A 22,429-nucleotide genomic window follows, 5' to 3' on the forward strand; every position below is an offset into this window, starting at 1 on the left:
TGTTTCGTTGATAGGCCCACGACACCTCCAGAGGGCTCAACGGCAACACCTGGCGTCCCAGGTGAGCCCCCTTCTGCTTTTACCCCTCTTTATTGTTCTTTGCAGCCCAATTAGGATCCTTCCTCTTTACCCAGATCCACCTGCTGCTTCGCTCTGCTGCCTCCGACAGTGATCTGATGGCTTTCCTGAAGGCCTGCCCCCGAACTCCTACCCCCTTCAGGAGCCTGGCTATGGATGTGGCCACAAAACCTCTGCAACCAACCTCTACCGGAAGTACCTGTGTGCGCCAGCCTAGTTGTTTTGCCTCCAAAGCTATATCAGTGTACTTCAGTTTTTTTCGTTCATACGCTTCTCCTACTGCGGCCTCCCATGCTACAGTTAGTTCCACGATGAACAGGGACTTCTGTGAAGATGACCACAGAACAAGATCCGGCCTGAGTTTGGTGTTTAAAATCTCAGGTGGAAACTTGAGTTGTTGATCTAGGTCCACTTGCATTTTCCAGTCCCGTGCCGTGTCTGAGAGGCCGCTATTCAATCTTGCGGTTGGTTTTGCTGGGCACTGCCCTGCTCTGACGAAGGGAACAGTGGATGAGTGTCCGGATGCTGGTTGAGGGAGGGCATTGATGAAGGATCGCCTTCGTTCCAGAATGACTGCTAGTTGGCGTAGGACTTGGTTATGCCGCAGGTGTAACGGCCTTGGGACAAACTGGTTTTGCAGCCGGTGAGGATATGTCTGAGAGTTGCTGGATCATCTCCAAACCACTGGTTAAGATTCTTAGGTGTCCCTAATCCCTAATCCTAAATTCATGTAATTACTTAATATTACTCAGTACTAAATATATAATTACACTGTAACAGTGACACATTAAAATAAAGTGTAACCAAACTTTCTTAAATAAGTAATACACATATGGAGATCAGTTGTTCGGATACATTCTCATATTCATACACAACTGTTCCTAAAATAATTTGCATTTATTCTCAGTCTCATTGCATCGCTTTATAAAACAAAGGTTATCTATTATTATTATTATTATTATTATTATTATTAGCTTACAAGATCAAACATTTATTTACATTATTACATGATTTTTGTTCTCTCTCTTAAATTATTTTATTCAATTTACCCTTTTAAATGTATAGCAATAGCAACTTAATTTATATAGCACAATTAAAACAACACAAGTTGACCAGTGTGCTTTCCACTGTCACACAGAAGAGAAGAAGAGAGAAAACACATATAATAATAGTGTCCTGGTTAAAAGCTATTGCTGAGTGTGACATGAGAGGCAGTAAACCATCTCATCCATGTTTAGTGTGTTACTATATAATATCAGGAGCTCGTGAGATATGATAAACATAACTTTATAGCACAGTCAAAAATGAGTCAATAAATCGTGTAGTGGTTAAACTGGTGTTTGATGAAATCAGAGGCTGACGTCATGATTTACTCTGTGATTATGTCTCGTGTTTGATCACGTGCTGCCATCTAGCGGACACCACGCGCTACTGATTCTAGTCCGGACACTGTTAGTCTGGTGGACTAGTACAACACGTTCTCTGATTGTGTATTTAAACGTCACTGTTTCTTAATGTTATTTGTCATTTCTTGCTGTTATTAGGGAGTACATTATTGTGCAGAAGTGACTGTTGTTGTAATGTATTACAGGGTCTGTTACTTTTCTAAGCGCTGATTGTACAGACCAGGTCATCGTGTTTACTGAATAAGGATTATTTATTAAAAAATCTATTGTTAAAGATATTGCTGAGGCGACTTTCTTTCGTATGTTAAATGTTATTGCTTGCATACTATTATTAATCTAATTTAATGTAGGCTAAGATCATTACTAACTAATAGATTTTGTTTGAATATTTTTTTCATTTATTCATTTCATTTTATTATTTATTTATTTACTTATTTTAATCTTTATTAATTAATTTTATTTGACAGTTTATTGACATTTTGCAGTATTTACAGACCCAGATTGAAACCCCTGACCAAACATAAAGTGCTGTACCTTTAAGGTTGCGCGCGCACTTCCGTGATAAGCCTGATCAGGTGAGTGTGTGTGTGTGTGTGTGTGTGTGTGTGTGTGTGTGTGTGTGTGTGTGTGTGTGTGTGTGTGTGTGTGTGTGTGTGTGTGTGTGTGTGTGTGTGTGTGTGTGTGTGTGTGTGTGTGTGTGTGTGTGTGTGTGTGTGTGTGTGTGTGTGTGTGTGTGTGTGTGTGTGTGTGTGTGTGTGTGTGCCTCTCTGTTTATGCACACTCACTACTATGCATTTCACACACACCGCGAAAGATTCCTGTTCATGTCACTGGTAAGTTCTCCACCTAAATGTGCTTTTTTATTTTAACCCGTTTTTAATTATTATGATAAATCCGACAAGACTTTACGTTTGTCATAGCAACGAAGTTCTAAAGATTGTATTACTTTACAGAAATGGTTTCTAAGCGATTAATAGCGAGGTTTTTTCACACTAAAATCACGTTGACATGTTGTGACAATCTATGAAACAATGAGTAAATAAATAAAAATTGTGTAGCTCAAATGCAACATTATGTCCCAACTCAACGCAGAATATTCCTGAATGTTGTCGTGATCCTCACCTAATAAACTGTATCTCCAGAACACGTGTAATAGGCAAACACCAGTTTGAGCTTGATAACCTCGTCCTCCTTCACTTTTAGCGGTTTGCTAAGATTAGCAGTGTTAACTTCAAAACTTCCTCTGTTGTATTCCACAAAGGAAAGGTTTAGATCTATAAGTAAATAACCACATATTTTGGACTTTCCCTTTAACTAAACCTGGAGCTGCTACATTTTGATTTTAGGAAATGTTAGATTCAACATGAAATAAATTATTTCGATGTGTTTTTGAATGCCATATATCTTATTGTGAACGATTCATGTGTTTGTTCATTTAAAGGTGCCATGTGTAAAAATTGAGGTAAAAATATCCCAAAAATGAGCTACAATTTGTGTCAAATTCATAGTGCATGATTACATAATGATAATACATATAAAAAAAATTATACTGTATTCTAAATTGTGGATAATCAAGATAATAAGCTATATATCATATGCTGAAGGAAATTTCTGGAGTGTTAAAGATTAAAAGAAAAAATAACAACAAGAACCGTACAGAACCGAAAACCGTGACCCTAAAACCGTGATACGAACCGAACCGTGGGTTTTCTGAACCGTGCCACCCCTAGCATATGATAAATCATATTATCATTCAGCGAACTTATTATTAGGAGTAAAATACATTATTTCTGTGGATTCATGTATTCCATAACGAGACGTCTTCAGCCGCCTTAAACTGTTTTAATGGCGAGTACACTCAAAGTCTTTGGTACACTTCAATATGCTACAGACTTTATCGCTAATAGGAATGTATAGTTTTTATTATTGTGTTTGTGGAATTGAAGATTTGTAGGAGTAATGCCAATGGGTTTTGGTGTAGTTGTAGACTGGACTATCTTGTGTTTTGGTGGTGTTTAAATATAAAACATGGTCTACTATTTCAGTCTTAATAAATACAGGTTGTCTAAACAGAGGAAGTTATTCTGATTCAACATTACCAGGAACATAAATTAAACACAATAATGATAAATCTTCTGTAATAAACACTGCAATATTCCATATAAAAATGAGAATTGTCAGTTTTGATTTTTATAGTGACTTTAAGTGGACATTTAAAATATATATTACAAAGTCAAATTATTTATTTAAAGGTGCCATGTGTAATTGTCTGGGTAAAAAATCAAGTCATACTCCACATTCCATACCAGATGGGGGCAGTATACCTCCATAAAGTGAATTGGTCTACTCTAGAGTAACAAACGAGAAACGGCATAGTCTCTATGCTCCGCCCCTACCTTCACAACCATAGACATCATATAGATAGACGCCCTATCGACCGCTACTGCCTACAAGCGCGGTCGAGCCGTGGGGCCGCCATCTTAAACCGGTCACCCGCTCCACTCAGTGTCATCTGTATAGCAGGTGCGTCCAGACGTCCAAATCAAAATATGTGATGTAGGATATAAGGTATTTTATAAATCACACACTATAAATATGATCAAGAAGCAGAAACAGATAGTTGCAGTAAAGTAAGATATTTTAATAAGTTGAAGAAACAATAATGATTTGTGACACACACACACTCTCGATTTGCGCATCGCCGTCATGTGTGTATTAGGGATGTTAACCGATGACCGTTTGACCGATGGTTGACCGTATCAACGTTAACCGATGAAAGTTGTTGGTAATCGGTAAAAAAAATAACACAAAGTGATCTCTAAATTAGTCTATTATAGACAGTGGACTAAACACTACTACAGTTAGCCGTCACATTCCAAGATCTTTTTGTGTGAAGTGAACAAATCGCTCTCACTTCATTTTTTATAACTCGCCCGTTTGTACTTAATAAACCAATAAAAACATTTGGCGCGAGGTCACAGCGTTTGGGTTCGCGCGCTCACAAGGTTTGCGAAAAGTAAAGGCTACAGGCTAACACACTCGAGGTTAGAGCCAGGGCAGACGACAGGAGGAAGCGTGCAGAGAAGAGTAGTGTGCAGGACCATTTCACCAAACAGAATGACACAGATGTAAGTTGCAAGTTGTGTTTAAATATGAAAATACATTACATCTACATTTCAGTGGTAACAGATAAGGTGATGATGATCATCATCTTTCTTTATTATTGTTAGCACTAAGTTACCTCAAACTAAAGCGGCGTCTCTTCGGTTCGGAGCTGTCATTTTCTTAAATGAGCCGCGGCAATGTTTCAAATTAGCTTCTAATGCTAGGCAAACGCCTTTATTTTCAACGCGATCACCTTGTGCCCAAACCATTTCGAAACTAAGGAGCCATTTGTCCTCCGATTACATACAAGCTCCTCAGTTTTGCGCTGTTGGGGATTTTAAAAAAGTGACGTGAGTGGAAGGGCTGCGCCTGTGTGTGTGTGTGTGTGTGTGTGTGTGTGTGTGTGAGTGTGAGAGTGGGAGGTAGAGCGGCAGAGAGATGCAACAGTTGCGAAATTGCAGGCACGGCTCGAAATGGCTGTTATTTCATATAGCGTAGCATATTATAAACTAATCGGTTAACCGGTTTCAACCGGCTAATGAGGCTCGGTGGTCGGTCAAGAAATTTTTTAGTTTTTGCCATCCCTAGTGTGTATTACAGGTAACGTTATTACATTGCTTCCTGATATCACGTGCGCAAACACAAATAACCTATATTTATACATGTATTTGAACGGCTTTGTTCTTCTTTCCTCTGATTAAAAAAAATCTGCAAATACCATTGCCATGGCAGATTTGTTCTGGGGAGGAGAGGTCTCTGATGGCCCTGGCTCCGCTCCTGAGGATGAACTGGCCATTTGGCCTTCACTGCTTTGACCCTGATGAGTATATGACAAAATAAACATTTTGGAAATGTTAATAACAACAAATAGCTCTCATGGCAGCAAAAAGTTATTCTCTACTGGGCAGTGGGGAATAGACAAATATTACAAAGGCACAAATAGATTAAATGGGCTTGGTTTAGTAAAAAATAAAAATAAAACGGCAATTATCATTAATATAAAAAACAAAAAAATAATATATAAAATAAATCAAATTTAAGTTAGAAAAAAAAACAATACCTGCTTTTCAATGTCCACAATGTCCGTGGTTAGATCGTCGTAGATTTTCTGAACACCGGCTTCATCCAGGTAAGGCAGGGACTTGAATCTTGGATCAAGTGCTGTGGCTCTGTGCAGATAATCCTGAACACCAGGGTCATTTATCTGCCTTTTCTGTGCTCATGAGAGTGATTACATTCTTCAGAGGTTTGAGAATATTATGAGACCCTCTGCCAGTTTTGTCTCACTTTCAGTTAACAAGGCAATGTCCTTGACTTTCTTCTTCATATCCTTGTCCATCACGGCAGAGTAGATGGCAGCCTGTTGCTCCACATAATGTTCTAACATGTCATATGTGGACTTCCAACGAGTTGTTACGTCGTGAATTAGTTTGTGAACGGGCAATTCCAGCATATCCTGCTTGGTTTTCAGAGCATGGGCAGCTGTTGTGCTTCAGTGAAAGAAGCTAACCACCTTCCTGACCTTCCCCAAGAGTCGGGATACTTGGTTTAGTGAGATTGCACTGTGCGAAGCACCCGATCTGTTGCCCAAGTCCCGCTGCTAAATTGATAGCATTCACTATATTTTTTTGCATTATCTGTAGTAACAGGAATTGCGCTATTTACCCTCTCCAGTTTCCATTCCGCCACCGCGTCTGTCAACATTTCAGAGAGATGCTCACTGGTATGACTTTCATAAATGGGGCGTGTTTGCATCTCCCACTCCGAAGTAATATAGTGAGCGGTCACCGTGAGGAAACTTTCAGTGGCCCTGGAGGTCCATCCATCTGTAGTGAGAGCTACGTGGGCTGTGTCGGACAATTATTTTTCAATTTCTCCTCGTGTCTCGTCAAACAGTTTTGGAATTATAGTTGTTCTGAAGTGTCGCCGGGAGAGAATATTATACCGCGGCTCGAGTACATTCATCAGCTGACGAAATCCTTCACACTCAATCACGCGGTACGGTTGCATATATTTTGCTATAAACCATCCCCAATGCTTTAGTCATGGCTATTCTCCTGTCCGACTTATCACTGAGAGGTTGCCTAAATGCTGCGGACAGTAGAAGTTGTTTCTCAGTTGTCAAAGACGTCACACTGTAAGATCTCAGTTGTCGATAACGTCACACGGTAAGATCTCAGTTGTCATTAACGTCACACTGTAAGATCTCAGTTGTCAAAGACGTCACACTGTAAGATCTCAGTTGTCGATAACGTCACACGGTAAGATCTCAGTTGTCATTAACGTCACACTGTAAGATCTCAGTTGTCATTAACGTCACACTGTAAGATCTCAGTTGTCATTAACGTCACACTGTAAGATCTCAGTTGTCATTAACGTCACACTGTAAGATCTCAGTTGTCATTAACGTCACACTGTAAGATCTCAGTTGTCATTAACGTCACACTGTAAGATCTCAGTTGTCATTAACGTCACACTGTAAGATCTCAGTTGTCATTAACGTCACACTGTAAGATCTCAGTTGTCATTAACGTCACACAGTAAGATCTCAGTTGTCATTAACGTCACACTGTAAGATCTCAGTTGTCATTAACGTCACACTGTAAGATCTCAGTTGTCATTAACTTCACACTGTAAGATCTCAGTTGTCATTAACGTCACACGGTAAGATCTCAGTTGTCATTAACGTCACACGGTAAGATCTCAGTTGTCATTAACTTCACACTGTAAGATCTCAGTTGTCATTAACGTCACACGTTAAGATCTCAGTTGTCATTAACGTCACACTGTAAGATCTCAGTTGTCAATAACTTCACACTCTAAGATCTCAGTTGTCAAAAACGTCACACTGTAAGATCTCAATTGTCATTAACGTCACACTGTAAGATCTCAGTTGTCGATAACGTCACACTGTAAGATCTCAGTTGTCGATAACGTCACACTGTAAGATCTCAATTGTCATTAACGTCACACTGTAAGATCTCAGTTGTCGATAACGTCACACTGTAAGATCTGTTGTCATTAACGTCACACTGTAAGATCTCAGTTGTCATTAACGTCACACGGTAAGATCTCAGTTGTCATTAACTTCACACTGTAAGATCTCAGTTGTCATTAACGTCACACTGTAAGCTCTCAGTTGTCATTAACGTCACACTGTAAGCTCTCAGTTGTCATTAACATCACACTGTAAGATCTCAGTTGTCATTAACGTCACACTGTAAGATCTCAGTTGTCATTAACGTCACACTGTAAGATCTCAGTTGTCGATAACGTCACACTGTAAGATCTCAGTTGTCATTAACGTCACACTGTAAGATCTGTTGTCATTAACGTCACACTGTAAGATCTCAGTTATCATTTACATCACACTGTACTACAGTTGAGATGCGTTGGGTGATGTGAGATGCATTACACGCATGATTTAACTGATGGCTACAAAGAATTTTGGTCATGGATTGTCTTGAAAACAAAGACAATTTGACTGTCGTTGTAGAAGTCACACTGCAACCTATTTCAAGGTTTGCGTTCTCGAGCCGCAGGCACTGTTGTTGTGCGGATGAGCGGCCGGAGCGCGTTGAGGGTTTTCTGTTTGAACAGTGTTGTGTTAGCGGCCCCTAAGTTAATAACTACGTTTACAACGGAAGTGAATCAATAAAAACTAACTTTATCTGGACAATAACTTTATTTTACAGCTGCTGTAAAGGCTAAACAATCTGTTACTTTTATTTCCTATTATCACTGTAAAGCTGCTTTGAAACAATCTATATTGTTAAAAGCACTATATAAAGGAAGGAGACTTGACTTGACTGCAGGACTGAGAGTCAAATCTTCGATCACAACGGTCACTAATCGGCTGTCGGTGAACATGACAAGCTAACGATCAAAGACTTCAGATTTTAGCCTAGGACCAGAGGAATCTTTTAGGATTTGCAAAATTTTTATCAGACGGCCAAATCGTGGCCAAAATTGCACAGTGTGAACCCGGCTTAAGGAAGAAAAGATCTGTGGCTTCTTCCATTTCATCATGACTTTAACGTTTCCCCGAGTGCCTCAGTATGACCGCTTCTGTTCTCTGTTAGGTTCACTGATGTCTCTGTTAGGTTCACTGATGTCTCTGTTTGGGTTAACTGATGTTCACTGATGTCTCTGGGTTCACTGATGTTCACTGATGTCTCTGGGTTCACTGATGTTCACTGATGTCTCTGGGTTCACTGATGTTCACTAATGTCTCTGTTTGGGTTCACTGATGTTCACTGATGTCTCTGTTTGGGTTAACTGATGTTCACTGATGTCTCTTAGGTTGGCTGATGTTCAGTGATGTCTCTGCTGGTGTTCTCGGTTCCTCTGCTCTCGGCTGTGGTCGTGATGACGGCTGTTTTTCGCTCACCGCTGTTGACTCTGTGCCGTCAGCTGTATTCTGGCACACTCAGGCGTTCTCACAGGAAGGTGTGTGTCAGCTCCACTCACGCCTATGTCTTCTCCAACTGCACCCACGGACAGGCTCAGAGTGTTCTGCTGACCTTTGACCTCTATTCCACCACACACGCCTCCTTCAACATCGGCCCACAGAAAGGTCAGGCACTGGAGTCTGTTATCCCGATGTGTGTGTGTGCCTCCTTCACAACAGCTTTTACTAATCGCACTCAATGGATGTTCTTTTCATTGTTAAAAAAGGTCATCATCTTTCTTCACTTTTGTAGCATTTCATTTTTGTCTTCTATGAACAATTTCTGACCCTCAAACACTGCCTTTCTAATGTACCTTTAAGACTTCTTTATGTAAATGACCAGTTATAATTGACCGTTTCTGCAGCTTAGATTCCAAGCATGTTCTTGGTTGTGAATGTTAGAGTCAGGGTGGGAAATTAGCACCCGCCACCCGCCGAGGGCGGGTACTTTTTCAAAGTGGCGGGTCACTTTGCCGTGTATACCAGCCACAGTGGCGGGTGGATTATAATAATGCTGCGTTCGCACCAAAAGCGAATACAGTTCGCAAAAATTCGCATCCACCGAGGGACCAGGACAGGACCACCAGACGCGCACAAACGCGTCTTTACATTGACTTAACATTGAATGTATTAAGTAGTAACACATGCTGCAAGTGATTTCATTGTACGGATTGGACAGCCTTTGTCAAAGAATGCGGTTGCTAAGTAACAATAATACACTTTTGTCGAGTAACTCTTTTGATTGGTTTTCAGCGCTGTGTCACGGCGCTGAAGAGCCCGTTATACTGTATAACTTATACACATAGCTAAGCTGAGAATAAAAATAAAATAAAAAGTGTATATATATAGCTGAGCTGAGCTGGTGCAGAAGAAAGGGAAATTATTTTTAACCATGCGCGCGCGCTCTCTACACTGCTGAAGCGCGGATGTCACGACACACACAAGGGAAAAGGTAAGATCCAATAGCAGTTTATTAATAGGGTAATCCGTACTCACAAAACAGTCCAGGCAAGGGTCATAATCCATAAAGGCAATCCGAAGACACAAGACAAGAACAAGGTACAGGCAACAACAGGAAGTGTGGGGACATTAACAAGGATTCCGTGACACATACTAAAACAGACAGGGTTATATACACAGGGAAATGACAATGCTAATGGGGAATTGGCTGAGTGCAATGATTAGTGACAAGGGACAGCTGAGTGTAATGAGAAGACAAGGATCGTGGGAAATGTAGTTCAATAGTGTGATGGACACCGTGGGGAAGGAGGACATCTAGTGGTGACCCAAGGAACATAAACCAGACACTGTGACATAACCCCCCCTCTACGGAGCGGCTACCAGACGCTCCAAGACCCACAAAAAACAAACAAAGAGTCCAGGCAGGAGGTGGAATGGTGGAGGATCAGGGGGAGGGATGGAGGGCCAGGACCATGAAGGGGAACAGGAACAGGGGATGACAACTTAACCGGCGGCCGTGGCGAAGCAGACAGTCCATCGGGCGGCCAGGGCGGGGACGACAGTCCATCTGGAGGCCAGGGCGGAGACGACAGTCCATCTGGCGGCCAGGGCGGAGACGACAGTCCATCTGGCGGCCAGGGCGGAGACGACCCCTCGGGCGGCCACGGCGGTGAAGACCCCTCGGGCGGCCACGGCGGTGAAGACCCCTCGGGCGGCCACGGCGGTGAAGACCCCTCGGGCGGCCACGGCGGTGAAGACCCCTCGGGCGGCCACGGCGGAGACGACCAGGGTGAATACGACCACTCGGGCGGCCATGGCGGTGAAGACCAAGGCGGGACAGGGACAGACCCTGGCTCGGGAACAGTCACAGACACCACCGGCTCAGGAACTGCAACAGACACCACCGGCTCAGGAACTGCAACAGACACCGATACCACCGGCTCAGGAACTGCAACAGACACCGATACCACCGGCTCAGGAACTGCAACAGACACCGATACCACCGGCTCAGGAACTGCAACAGACACCACCGGCTCAGGAACTGCCTCTGGCTGGGCGGAACTCAAGTGCTTCCCCCAAGCGTGCAGAACCACCAATGAGTAAAACCCAAAGACAGCTCTCCTGGCCGTGGCAGGACTGATGGTGGGCTGTTCGGGGACGGCCTCCGGGACGACAGCGGGCTGTTCCGGCACGGCAGGCGTGACGTGAAGCTCAGGCTCGGCAGGCGTGACGTGAGAAGTTTCTGGCTGGGCGGAACTCATGTGCTTCCTCTGTGCATGCAGTACAACCACCACATAAAAAAGGAAGACAGCCCTCCTTGCCGTGGCAGGACTGATGGTGTACAGCCCCGGGACGGCCTCCGGGACGACAGCGGGCTGTTCGGGGACGGCCTCCGGGACGACAGCGGGCTGTTCGGGGACGGCCTCCGGGACGACAGCGGGCTGTTCGGGGACGGCCTCCGGGACGACAGCGGGCTGCTCAGAGGGGACGGCCTCCGGGACGACAGCGGGCTGCTCAGAGGGGACGGCCTCCGGGACGACAGCGGGCTGCTCAGAGGGGACGGCCTCCGGGACGACAGCGGGCTGCTCAGAGGGGACGGCCTCCGGGACGACAGCGGGCTGCTCAGAGGGGACGGCCTCCGGGACGACAGCGGGCTGCTCAGAGGGGACGGCCTCCGGGACGACAGCGGGCTGCTCAGAGGGGACGGCCTCCGGGACGACAGCGGGCTGCTCAGAGGGGACGGCCTCCGGGACGACAGCGGGCTGCTCAGAGGGGACGGCCTCCGGGACGACAGCGGGCTGCTCAGAGGGGACGGCCTCCGGGACGACAGCGGGCTGCTCAGAGGGGACGGCCTCCGGGACGACAGCGGGCTGCTCAGAGGGGACGGCCTCCGGGACGACAGCGGGCTGCTTAGAGGGGACGGCCTCCGGGACGACAGCGGGCTGCTCAGAGGGGACGGCCTCCGGGATGACAGCGGGCTGCTCAGAGGGGACGGCCTCCGGGACGACAGCGGGCTGCTCAGAGGGGACGGCCTCCGGGCCATTGGGGAGGCAGGAAGTCTTCCTCCTCCGCCGTTTTCGATGGCAAGATGCAGGCTCTGGGCTGGAAACCACTGGTCCAGAGTCGAAGAGTGGCCAAAGCGGGGAATGGTATCGGGGTCCATCTCGACCACCTCCTCCCCTGCGGCCTCCACGGGTTCCACGAAATTTGACTAATCGGGTCCCCGCAAAAAACTCTCTTCTCTCCCGCTCAGTGGCTGGGGAAGAGACATTGAAAGACATACCGCTGGATCTAGTGTTGACGGAATCCTTCTGTCCCGAACACACACAGGAAAAGGTAAGATCCAATAGCAGTTTATTAATAGGGTAATCCGTACTCACAAAACAGTCCAGGCAAGGGTCATAATCCATAAAGGCAATCCGAAGACACAAGACAAGAACAAGGTACAGGCAACAACAGGAACGGAAGTGTGGGGACATTAACAAGGATTCCGTGACACATACTAAAACAGACAGGGTTATATACACAGGGAAATGACAATGCTAATGGGGAATTGGCTGAGTGCAATGATTAGTGACAAGGGACAGCTGAGTGTAATGAGAAGACAAGGATCGTGGGAAATGTAGTTCAATAGTGTGATGGACACCGTGGGGAAGGAGGACATCTAGTGGTGACCCAAGGAACATAAACCAGACACTGTGACAGCGGATGATCTGAAAACACAGACAAACTGGAGTTCAGCGATCTTTATTTGAGATTTTCTTCTTAAATTAAAGTGTCATTCAGTCGGTCTGTGTTCTGTCGCGAGCCGCTTGCGCTGTTTGTGCGAATCTGCGATCAAAATGCAGGCTGATATCCAGCAGTGTTTTTAATGTTGATCATAGGCAGTGGTGTAGTCTACGTGATACGCAGGTATACGCCGTATACCCACTAGAAAACTAGACTACACCACTGATTATAGGCTATATGAGCAAGAATGCAATGTTTCCCGAATATCCACACGATTTCAAATGTGACATTGATTTTATACAACAGTAAAAAAAAGGGTAACATTTAAGTGATGTACTGCATTTAAAACAGTAGTCAGGCTTATTGCTCTATTTTGCAACGAAATCTGTGGCTTTGAACGAATCGTGAGATTCAATGAATGAATGACTCGATGACCGCCACCTACTGGCTATTTTAATATAATATTTTTATTAATATTAAAAACGTTTTTTAACATTGCATATTTATTGAACATTGTTTTATTTAAAGCATTATTTATTTTTAAAAGGTATTATAAAGGTTAAAAATTAAATGAAAAAATTTATTAAAGGGGGCGAATATTGTCCCTTATAATGGAAAAGGTGTGACTGCAGTCTAAGTGGAAGAGAGGAACTTAGGAAAAGGGATATGTAGAATTGCACAAGTGCTACTGCTAAAGAGTGCAATGTAAATAATTTATCATCATAAGCTTAATTGAATGGCCTAGAGAGAATAATTATGACATTTTCTGTCTAAAGACTACATATAAAATAGCTACCTAAAGTAACTGCAGTTTACTAAAAGTAATGAAAAGTTTGCATTCATAAGCATTTTCGTCTGAAGATGAAGACTTAGACTGAATCAAAAATGGTTGCCAAAATGAACACTGGCCTACACACACCAAGCGCACTACAACGCTGTTGCGTATGTATTAAATATGACTGATCATTTAAATAAAATGTTTTATTTAATTCAAGTAGCCTACATCATTATTTTCCAGGGTTTAAGATGTATACAGATTTGACATTTTCCCCTCATACTTATGTTGGAATGGGTACGAAGTTGGCATTGAATTTAATTTGAAATGGTATTAAAAAGGTCTTAAAAAGCCTTGAATTTAAGCTGGAGGATCCTGGGGGTACCCTGAAATAAATAAAAAACGTATTGAAGCAATTTCTTTCTTGCAATTTGAATTCCGGAAAAAGTGGCTAGTAAAAAATATAAGTGGCTGGTAAAATTGGGCATCCACCAGCCACTGTGGCTGGTGGACAAAAAAGTTAATTTCCCACCCTGGTTAGAGTATGTCTACATAGTAGATTGTAAGAAATTATAGTCTGCCCCGATCCAACTTCCACTCCAATATATACATTTAAATGTTCCTTCTCTTAAAAGAGCTTATTTATCATAGAGACAATTCTTTCTAATCTTAATAATATATATATATATATATATATTCTCACAGTGACATGTTTTCACCTATAGTGTGGGAGTGGCAGCGGGCATTCAAGAACCATCCTGAATACAGGGATTGCAAACAATCTTATTCTCTTTACCTTTGGCCGTTCTTATTTGAGTAAATATCAAAGATGTGGGAACAGAAGTTATCACTTGTTATCCTCAATTTAAAACAGAGCTTCACTTATCTGCTGAGCGGGAAGATGCAATCAGTATTGTTCTAGTTTAATGTAATCAGTATTGATGTAATTTGATGTAATACAGTTTGGCTGTTCTGATTTCATTTACATTAAGAGTTGACCATTTGGGTTGATCACATCCTGAACAAATGGTAATCAATTGTAGAATGGGAATGGGTGTGGGACACAGATAATCTTCTCAGACAAGGGGGTGTCTCAACTTCATTAACATACAGACCACAGCTGTCACAATAAGAGCAACTTAATTTACATTAAGAGTTGTAAACTGTATCAGGATAAAAAGGTTTGAGATTTGGATGTTCTGGGTTCATTCTGACGCCGGTGAACCCAAGGTGCTTTTGTGTACCTTGCCACTACTTAGCTGTAATAAACTTCATTTTTTGAGATCTTCGACGTCCACATCATTTTTTCTTACAAGATGTTATATAAAATGCTTTATTCAATTAGGTAATACTCCGCTAGTCTTCTGCTCTGTAGTAACACGTTATCTTGTGGTTGTAGGTGAGTTTCTGGATGAGATTGTGAAGCGTGAAGCCCCGCGGAGGGTTCTGGAGTTGAGGACACACTGTGGCTACGCTTCAGTCAGGATTCTGCGTTTACTACCTCCGTCTGGAAGACTGCTGACCGTAGAGCTTGATCCTCTGACAGCAGATCGAGGGGAGGAGATCATACTAGTGTCAGGCTTCAAACACCAGCAGGTATTACAGGACTGGAATAGAATGATCTTTGATCAGTAGATGCTTGACAAGTGTAAACGTGTTTTTGTTTTAATGTAGTGGCATAATACGTTGTCTTTGAATTAATTGCAGTTTATTTAGATCATTGTTCCCCGAAACACTGGGAAACACTGATTTAGATTATTAATAAGGCAAGACACTACAGGTGAATAAGGTCAAAATGTAGATATCACCATACTTTCCTCAGTTTAACCCGCTCACTTTTTTTCTCATCAGTGCGAATGAGACTCAAAATACTCTTTCGATTTTGGTCATACATCATTCGAAACTGTTAAGTGTCTACTTTTATTTATGTACACTCACAATAACAAAACTTTGTACTTTTGTAAAATAAAGCAAACAAATAGGATGCGCTTTCTGTCGTCTTATTCTTTGAACTTTTGGGTTAAGGTGGGTTAGGGTCTCTGAAACTCGTATCAAAAATGAACCGAAACTCAGCGAATACTTGCCACACAGACATGAGAGAGCTTGAAGTGTCTACTTTTAGATGAAGTAGGTCATATCGGAAACAAATATTCTCTGTTTATGTAATCCATATGAAACCAATAAGAGGTACAGTTTCTCATGCGTCTGCTCATTATCGTTAACGTGACCACATCCACGCGTGCACAAGCAGTTCACATGCTAATCGTCCACGTGTACGCTAACCTGTAAACGCACCCATCACCTCAAAACAAAGCATCAAACTTCATCATTCCCCTGCTTTTCATTGAGTTTGGAAGACGTGCTGTGAGAAATAAGCCTGGGATTTACCCATAGACAGTATATAAGATAAACACAGCGACCCCATAGGTTTCAACGGAGAAAAGTGAAGTCAATTAGAAGCACTCACTTCCTGATGGCTGGGCGAACTGTGCAGACTCAAACTGAGCTTGACGACGTAGATGTGACGTGAGCCTGTCTGACAGCTGGCAGTCTTCTAGTAGCTGTGCCGAGAGAAATCTGAATCATTCCCTTCCGAAATCTGATCTCCCCGATCTCCCGTATTTTAGTACCCAAATGTTGACCGGTATGCACTACAAGGGGAAGCAGAAACTGTCAGACTTCATGTCTCCGGTGTCTGCTCGCGGCAACTCTCGCCGATCTGTTACTTCCATCCGCAGCCAATGTCCAAACACACCTTTTATTGACCTGTGAGACCTACGCTCTGTCTTGTTTTGTAAGGACTTTAATTTTGAAGTGTATTCTCTGTTCTTATTGTTTGGCCATGTTTGTAGTTTCCTCTGTTGATTAGTCTTCCCCAGGTGTGTCCTGTTATCTTGTTAAGCTTGTTTGCCCCTGTGTATATATACCTTTGTGTTTCAGGCTTTAGAATTTAAAATTTAATCGAATCGAGGATTTGGAGAATCGTGACACCTCTAGAGGGCAGTATCGAAAGTACATTCAGATTCACCAATCGGAATGAATTCAGTCCAATTGACCCTTCGCTAAGCCCCGCCCTCCTTAGTTACTGTTGCTACGCCTGGCAAGCTTTCGCGCCTGGCACGTCTATTATAGTGTGTATGGACTGGTGTCAAACATTCCCAAGGAGATAATTAGTCATTTTTGGCAAACAGGGGAAATATCTGAGAGAGCGAGACAAAAGGGACTGCAGTATGCTATAGGCTGAGTCCCAGCGCAAGCAGCAGCCGCCTCGTACGCTGACCATTGAAATGGGTAACACACAAATTGAGGAACAGCGATGTTCATGCACAGCAGGGTAAGTGAAATGTGAAAGTAAATTATAATCTAATAATTATAAATCAAACCGCTTATCTATACATCTTGTGGAATAACACTGACACCGGGAGAACCGCGATCGGATTGGGGTAACGTAACCTTAAAGTTCAGGTGCTGCGGTTATCACTCCGCCCAAGTAGCAGTGCTTCGCCTTCAGAGAATATAGTTCCCAGTATTTATACGGTTAAAATATGTCTGTCTCATGTGACTTTGTTTTTTGTACACTCTGTGACTATACAAATCACAACATGTAAATAGGAAAATGTTTGCGTTATTTTGTCACTTATTTGGATTAGTATGCTAGCTGCAACCATTTACATCCAGTCTTTGTGCTAAGCTAGGCTAGCTGTGGGTGCGTCAAATAGACTTAAGCCCCATTCACACAGCACTTTGAACCCGGCAAATTGCCGGCAAATTGCCGGAACGCCTTCTGTGTGAACGCAAACACGACCCGGGTTTAATGCCGGGATCGATGCCGGGTTGGGGACCTAGTAACATTGCCGTGTTCAGACCCGGAACGCGCGCTGTGTGAACAAAAGCCAGGACAAATGCCGTAAGGGGTGTGTCGTAGTGATGATGCACGAGCCTTCGCAATAACGTAGTTATCGTGCGACTCTGTTACTCTGTTAGAAGAAAGTTTGTGTTCGTCATCGATACAAGAAAGAACGAAAAGATGTCTGCAAACTGGACTGAAGCAGAGACCCGAGAGCTCCTTGCAATCCGCGCCGAAGCTGAGATCGTTCGCCAGCTTTGTGGAACGGTACGTGATGCGTTAGTGTACGACCGAATCCGAAAAAAAATGATCGAGCGTGGTTTCTCGAGATCGAAAGCGCACATCATAACGTCACGCGTCTATCCGGGACATACCCGGGTTGTGTGTGAACGCGCTCTCTGATTCCGGCAAATCACTGGCAGTGTGAATGAACCATTTTCAAACGAACCCGGGTCAAATCCCGGGTCACTTTATCCGTGTATTTTCCGGAATCTCTGTGTGAAAGGGGCTTTATAGTCTTATACGCACAGAGATGAAAAAGGTATGTATGGACTTATCTAACTCTGGGGGATAAGGTGAATAGGCTAAAGTCCCAAAAAGTCGGAGTGTTCCTTTAAATAAATGCAATATTTGGCAAATACACAGATGTTTCAGATACATTTTTATTCAATACTTTATGTACTGCTTCAAACAGCGTCTGTTTGAACAAGAATTAAGTTCAGAATAAAGTTCAACATATCAATGAAGTGGAGTTGACGTTTTTTAATCAGTTTTATTTTGATAAACATGACACAATATAACATCGCGACTACATGAAAAGAGTTTTTACTGTTATAAAAAACTGATTTGTGAGCGTTAGTGTAACTAAAGGTGTGAGAATCACAGCAGTGGGCGTTTACACTGAAGTCTCTCAGCCAATCACAGCAGTGGGCGTTTACACTGAAGTCTCACAGCCAATCACAGCAGTGGGCGTTTACACTAAAGACTCACAGCCAATCACAGCAGTGGGCGTTTACACTGAAGACTCACAGCCAATCACAGCAGTGGGCGTTTACACTGAAGACTCACAGCCAATCACAGCAGTGGGCGTTTACACTGAAGACTCACAGCCAATCACAGCAGTGGGCGTTTACACTGAAGACTCACAGCCAATCACAGCAGTGGGCGTTTACACTGAAGACTCACAGCCAATCACAGCAGTGGGCGTTTACACTGAAGACTCACAGCCAATCACAGCAGTGGGCGTTTACACTGAAGACTCACAGCCAATCACAGCAGTGGGCGTTTACAATGAAGTCTCACACAGACACGCCCCTTAAAACAGAACGTTCAAATCAGAGGCTAAAATCAGGCTAGGAAAAATGCCTTTTATTTCTAAATTATGTAATTTTTTGAAGTAAAAAAATCACACTAACATTATAAGTGCACCCCAGGGAAACATTATGAAACAATTAAACAATGCAGTTGATGACCCTTAAAGCACTGTTTACAAGGTTACATGGGTCAAAAACAATAAAAACCTTTTTTGGTGAATTTTAGCAAGGCGGGTACAAATCTGAACCTCTGAAAAAACCTTAATGTTGAGCCCTGATATATTAAAGGAAGTTAAATGTGGTATTTATTATATATATATATTAACGGTTTTATGTGAATATTGTTTTAAGTTCACTTAAATTAGAAGTTGTTATATGTTTTAAAGTCTATTAAATGTAAAATAATATAGCTTTCAGTTATGTAATGTTAAATGGCTATAATAATGGCTATAATTGAGAAAAAAATCCATGTAATAGAGACATCAGCATTGGTATCAGTGATACTTGCCTTTATTCATAGTGCTTAGTATGAAGATGCCATTAAACAAGTATTTAAAATATTCTGTCATTGTTTCTACATTATTTTGGATATTAAATGTGAAAGTATTACAATATAAAAATATATTAAAAACTTACATTTTAGGTGTGATTAATTGCAATTCATTACAGAAAAATCTGTGATTAAGTACCGGTAGTTAATTGTGTTATTTTTTTATTACAAAATTGGTCCCACTTTATATTAATTGGCTTTAAGTACTATGTACTTACATTGAAATTAATAATTTGATACAATGGACTTATTGTGTACATACATGTTTTTACATTGCACTTATATTTATATTTTTTATAAAATACCTGGATGTAATTACAGCTGTAATTAATGTATGTAATAATTACATTTGTAATTACACTGTTGACCCTTCCCTTATACCTTAACCCACCCTTATACCTACCCATACCAGCACACCTGTCCCTAACCTTACCCGTATCACACCGCAATAGCAGCAAAGGTGTTTTACAATAAAACATGAACACAATAAGTACATAGTACTTAAAGCCACTTAATATAAAGTGGAACCCAATTTTTAATCGATTGACAGCACTTATACAAATATACCATTGCAAACGAATACAAGTTTATAAAAACTGTTCCGAGAGTTATTTCGTAATGAAGCCTTGTTTACTGAACACTGCATGAACATTTCTGGGTTAAATCGGACATTGGACATTTCAGTGAAACTTAAGGTGTACAACCCATGGGCCAAACTTTCACACAGAGATTCACTGATACAGGATATTTCTGATTACACACACTAGACGTGTTCAGAGATTTCCAGTATACCAGCAATCGCTGATGTCATGTCTTTCTATTCTTTTTTTTGTTTGTTTTGTTGTGTTTATCAGTTAATCTTTAAAATATCCAGGTTATTTTAAATTAATCCTGTTTTGAATGATTCAAACATACTTAAAATACTCAAAAAGCCACTCAATGGTAGCCACCAATTGGTGTAAAGATGTAACCAACAGAAGGTGTCACCGATTGAATTATTAGTGAATGAATCTAAACGAGACTTTTGATGAACAGAACTGCAAGATTTGAGTGACTGGGAATCTGGGATTAATCAGAATTCACACTCGCTGTTATCTCAGGATTTGTAATCGAGGAAATGAACACCGTAATATATCACGCACAGACATTTCAGGCCTCACCTTTGTAGCTGGATCACACGAGACTCAATTCCTGACAGGAATGCATGAAACTAGATTAAAACAGGGGTTTTTTGTTTAAAAGTTGAGAGTCTGTTCTTTCTTTTGGTATAATGCATGTTCAGATATTCATGCAACAAAAATATTCTGGGGGCCATGACACTTATGACAATTTTTTTTTTTTTTAAATGCTGGCGCTGGCTGGCAACTTTTACCAAAAACACTAGCAGATATAAGGTGTTTCTCAATGTCAAGGATACTTCCTTGGCAGGACGCGTCCTTCCAAGTCATTTCCTTCAGAGGCTAGGCGAGGATCCTCTTTAGGATTCGAGAGAACACGTAAATGGAACATTCTAGCAAGTGCACGTCATTGCGTCCGTTAGTGAAACCCCGCGAACTCTAACGCGAAGCGGAGGGGTCTTGAATAAACCTAAAAGGGTTGTATTCGCTGTAAAAACTGGCTCGCTATACATTATCCCGCTTATTACATGGCTGCCTACCTAACAAAATAAATCAATAATAATAAATCAATAATTTGAGACAAAATATTGATTTCAAAAGGAGTTTATTGATTTAAAAATGATTGTATTGCCTGAGTGAACAGAACTGCGTCCATAGCTGTTAAAACACATGCAATGGTAAAATATGTGAAATACCGGTGACGGCAAACAAGCTAACAATTGTTAAAATGACAGGTTAGCCATAACGTAATTTGTAATATCAATACGGTAGTAATTTGTACTGGCATTTAAACATTAAACTTTACTTAGATGACGGTTATAACAAATGTATGGTAACGTAAATATAGCCTACTTGCATTTAAAAGCATATTGCCCCGTTATTGCTCCGACTCCGCTAACATCCGACATTTTGTATTTGTTTTTAAACAAGATAGCAAAGCTGCGCGCATAGGATTGTGGCCGATTTGAGAGCGCGAAGAGCGCGAAGTCTACACTTATGCACCCTTTTCTGTGTATGGGATATTTTCCGAACGAAGGACTCTGCCCTTGGTTGAAATTCTGAGGATCCTCGACATTGGAACAGTCCTTCGACGGATGTCGATGACGTAGCATCCTCGAAATTCCGGCTTCCGAGGATCCTTCCTTGACATTGAGAAACGGCTATAGGGTTAAAAAGCATTACATTTTATTTTTAAAAACCCTGCAAATAGCGTGTGGTAAAATGACCTCAGCATGTTTTTGCTCAGTTTCAGGTGCTGACATGCTCCTCGGCTGAGGCCATCTCTTCTTTACACTCCCACACTGGGAACGATGGCCTGGATCTGGTTCTAATGGATCATGACCCTGAGCTTTACCTTCAAGACCTGCTGGCCTTACAGAGAGGGAATCTGCTCTCGACCTCCTGTGTTGTGTTGATCAACAGAGCTCTGACGCCTGGAGCTCGAGACCTTCTGGAGTACGTGACAGCTGACCGCAGAGCTTCAGCGTGGGCAGACAACTCGATGGATTGATGGAGATACGCGGTCATACGGCTGCTTGACCTGAGGCGTCCGAGTGCTGCAGGAATGAGTCCTAAAACCCAGAACTGAGTTAGCATTTAAGCCCTTCTGGTTCCATCGTCCCGAAGTCAATGGCTTTTTGGTTAAATCCCTGAAATAAGGTGTGGTTAACACAAGTTCAAGATATTTTCGTGTTTCAATCTACATCAAAAAGAAAGCTCCACTCATCCACTCAATAGTGCGTAATTATTATATGCCTGCTTATTTAATTTTGTCTTCTGATATGTTCTTGTGGTTTTCTTCCTAGTCGGGTCTCAAAAGACTAAAACGTAGCGATGTTAATTTTGTTCATCTAATGTTCATCGCTAGAGGTCGACCGATTCATCGGTTTTGCCGATTAATCGGCACCGATAGTTGACTGGTGGAACTATCGTTATCGGCAAAAATATATACCGATAGTTTTTCCTGGTTGCGTCCATTGCTGGAGCGGCTGAGAAGCGTGCGCTGTCATTCATTACACAGAGCTGAGAAGGGTCTGCTGGCATGATGCAGTACAAGAGCGGCCTCTAGAGGTGTAATAAAAACTATCGCCTCGTGTT

At 42.3% G+C, this 22,429-nt stretch overlaps 1 pseudogene across 1 annotated transcript; it reads left to right on the forward strand.

Moving 5' to 3' along the window:
* Positions 1–215: 215 nt before the first annotated feature.
* On the forward strand, positions 216–22,190 carry LOC307007581 (transmembrane O-methyltransferase homolog; annotated as a pseudogene). Its single transcript, XR_013800711.1, has 4 exons — positions 216–281; positions 8,892–9,165; positions 14,904–15,100; positions 21,579–22,190. The product of XR_013800711.1 is annotated as a transmembrane O-methyltransferase homolog (transcript).
* Positions 22,191–22,429: the final 239 nt, after the last annotated feature.

This window comes from Phoxinus phoxinus (genome assembly GCF_949152265.1).
Source record: "Phoxinus phoxinus genome assembly, chromosome: 12".
Taxonomy (NCBI): domain Eukaryota; kingdom Metazoa; phylum Chordata; class Actinopteri; order Cypriniformes; family Leuciscidae; genus Phoxinus; species Phoxinus phoxinus.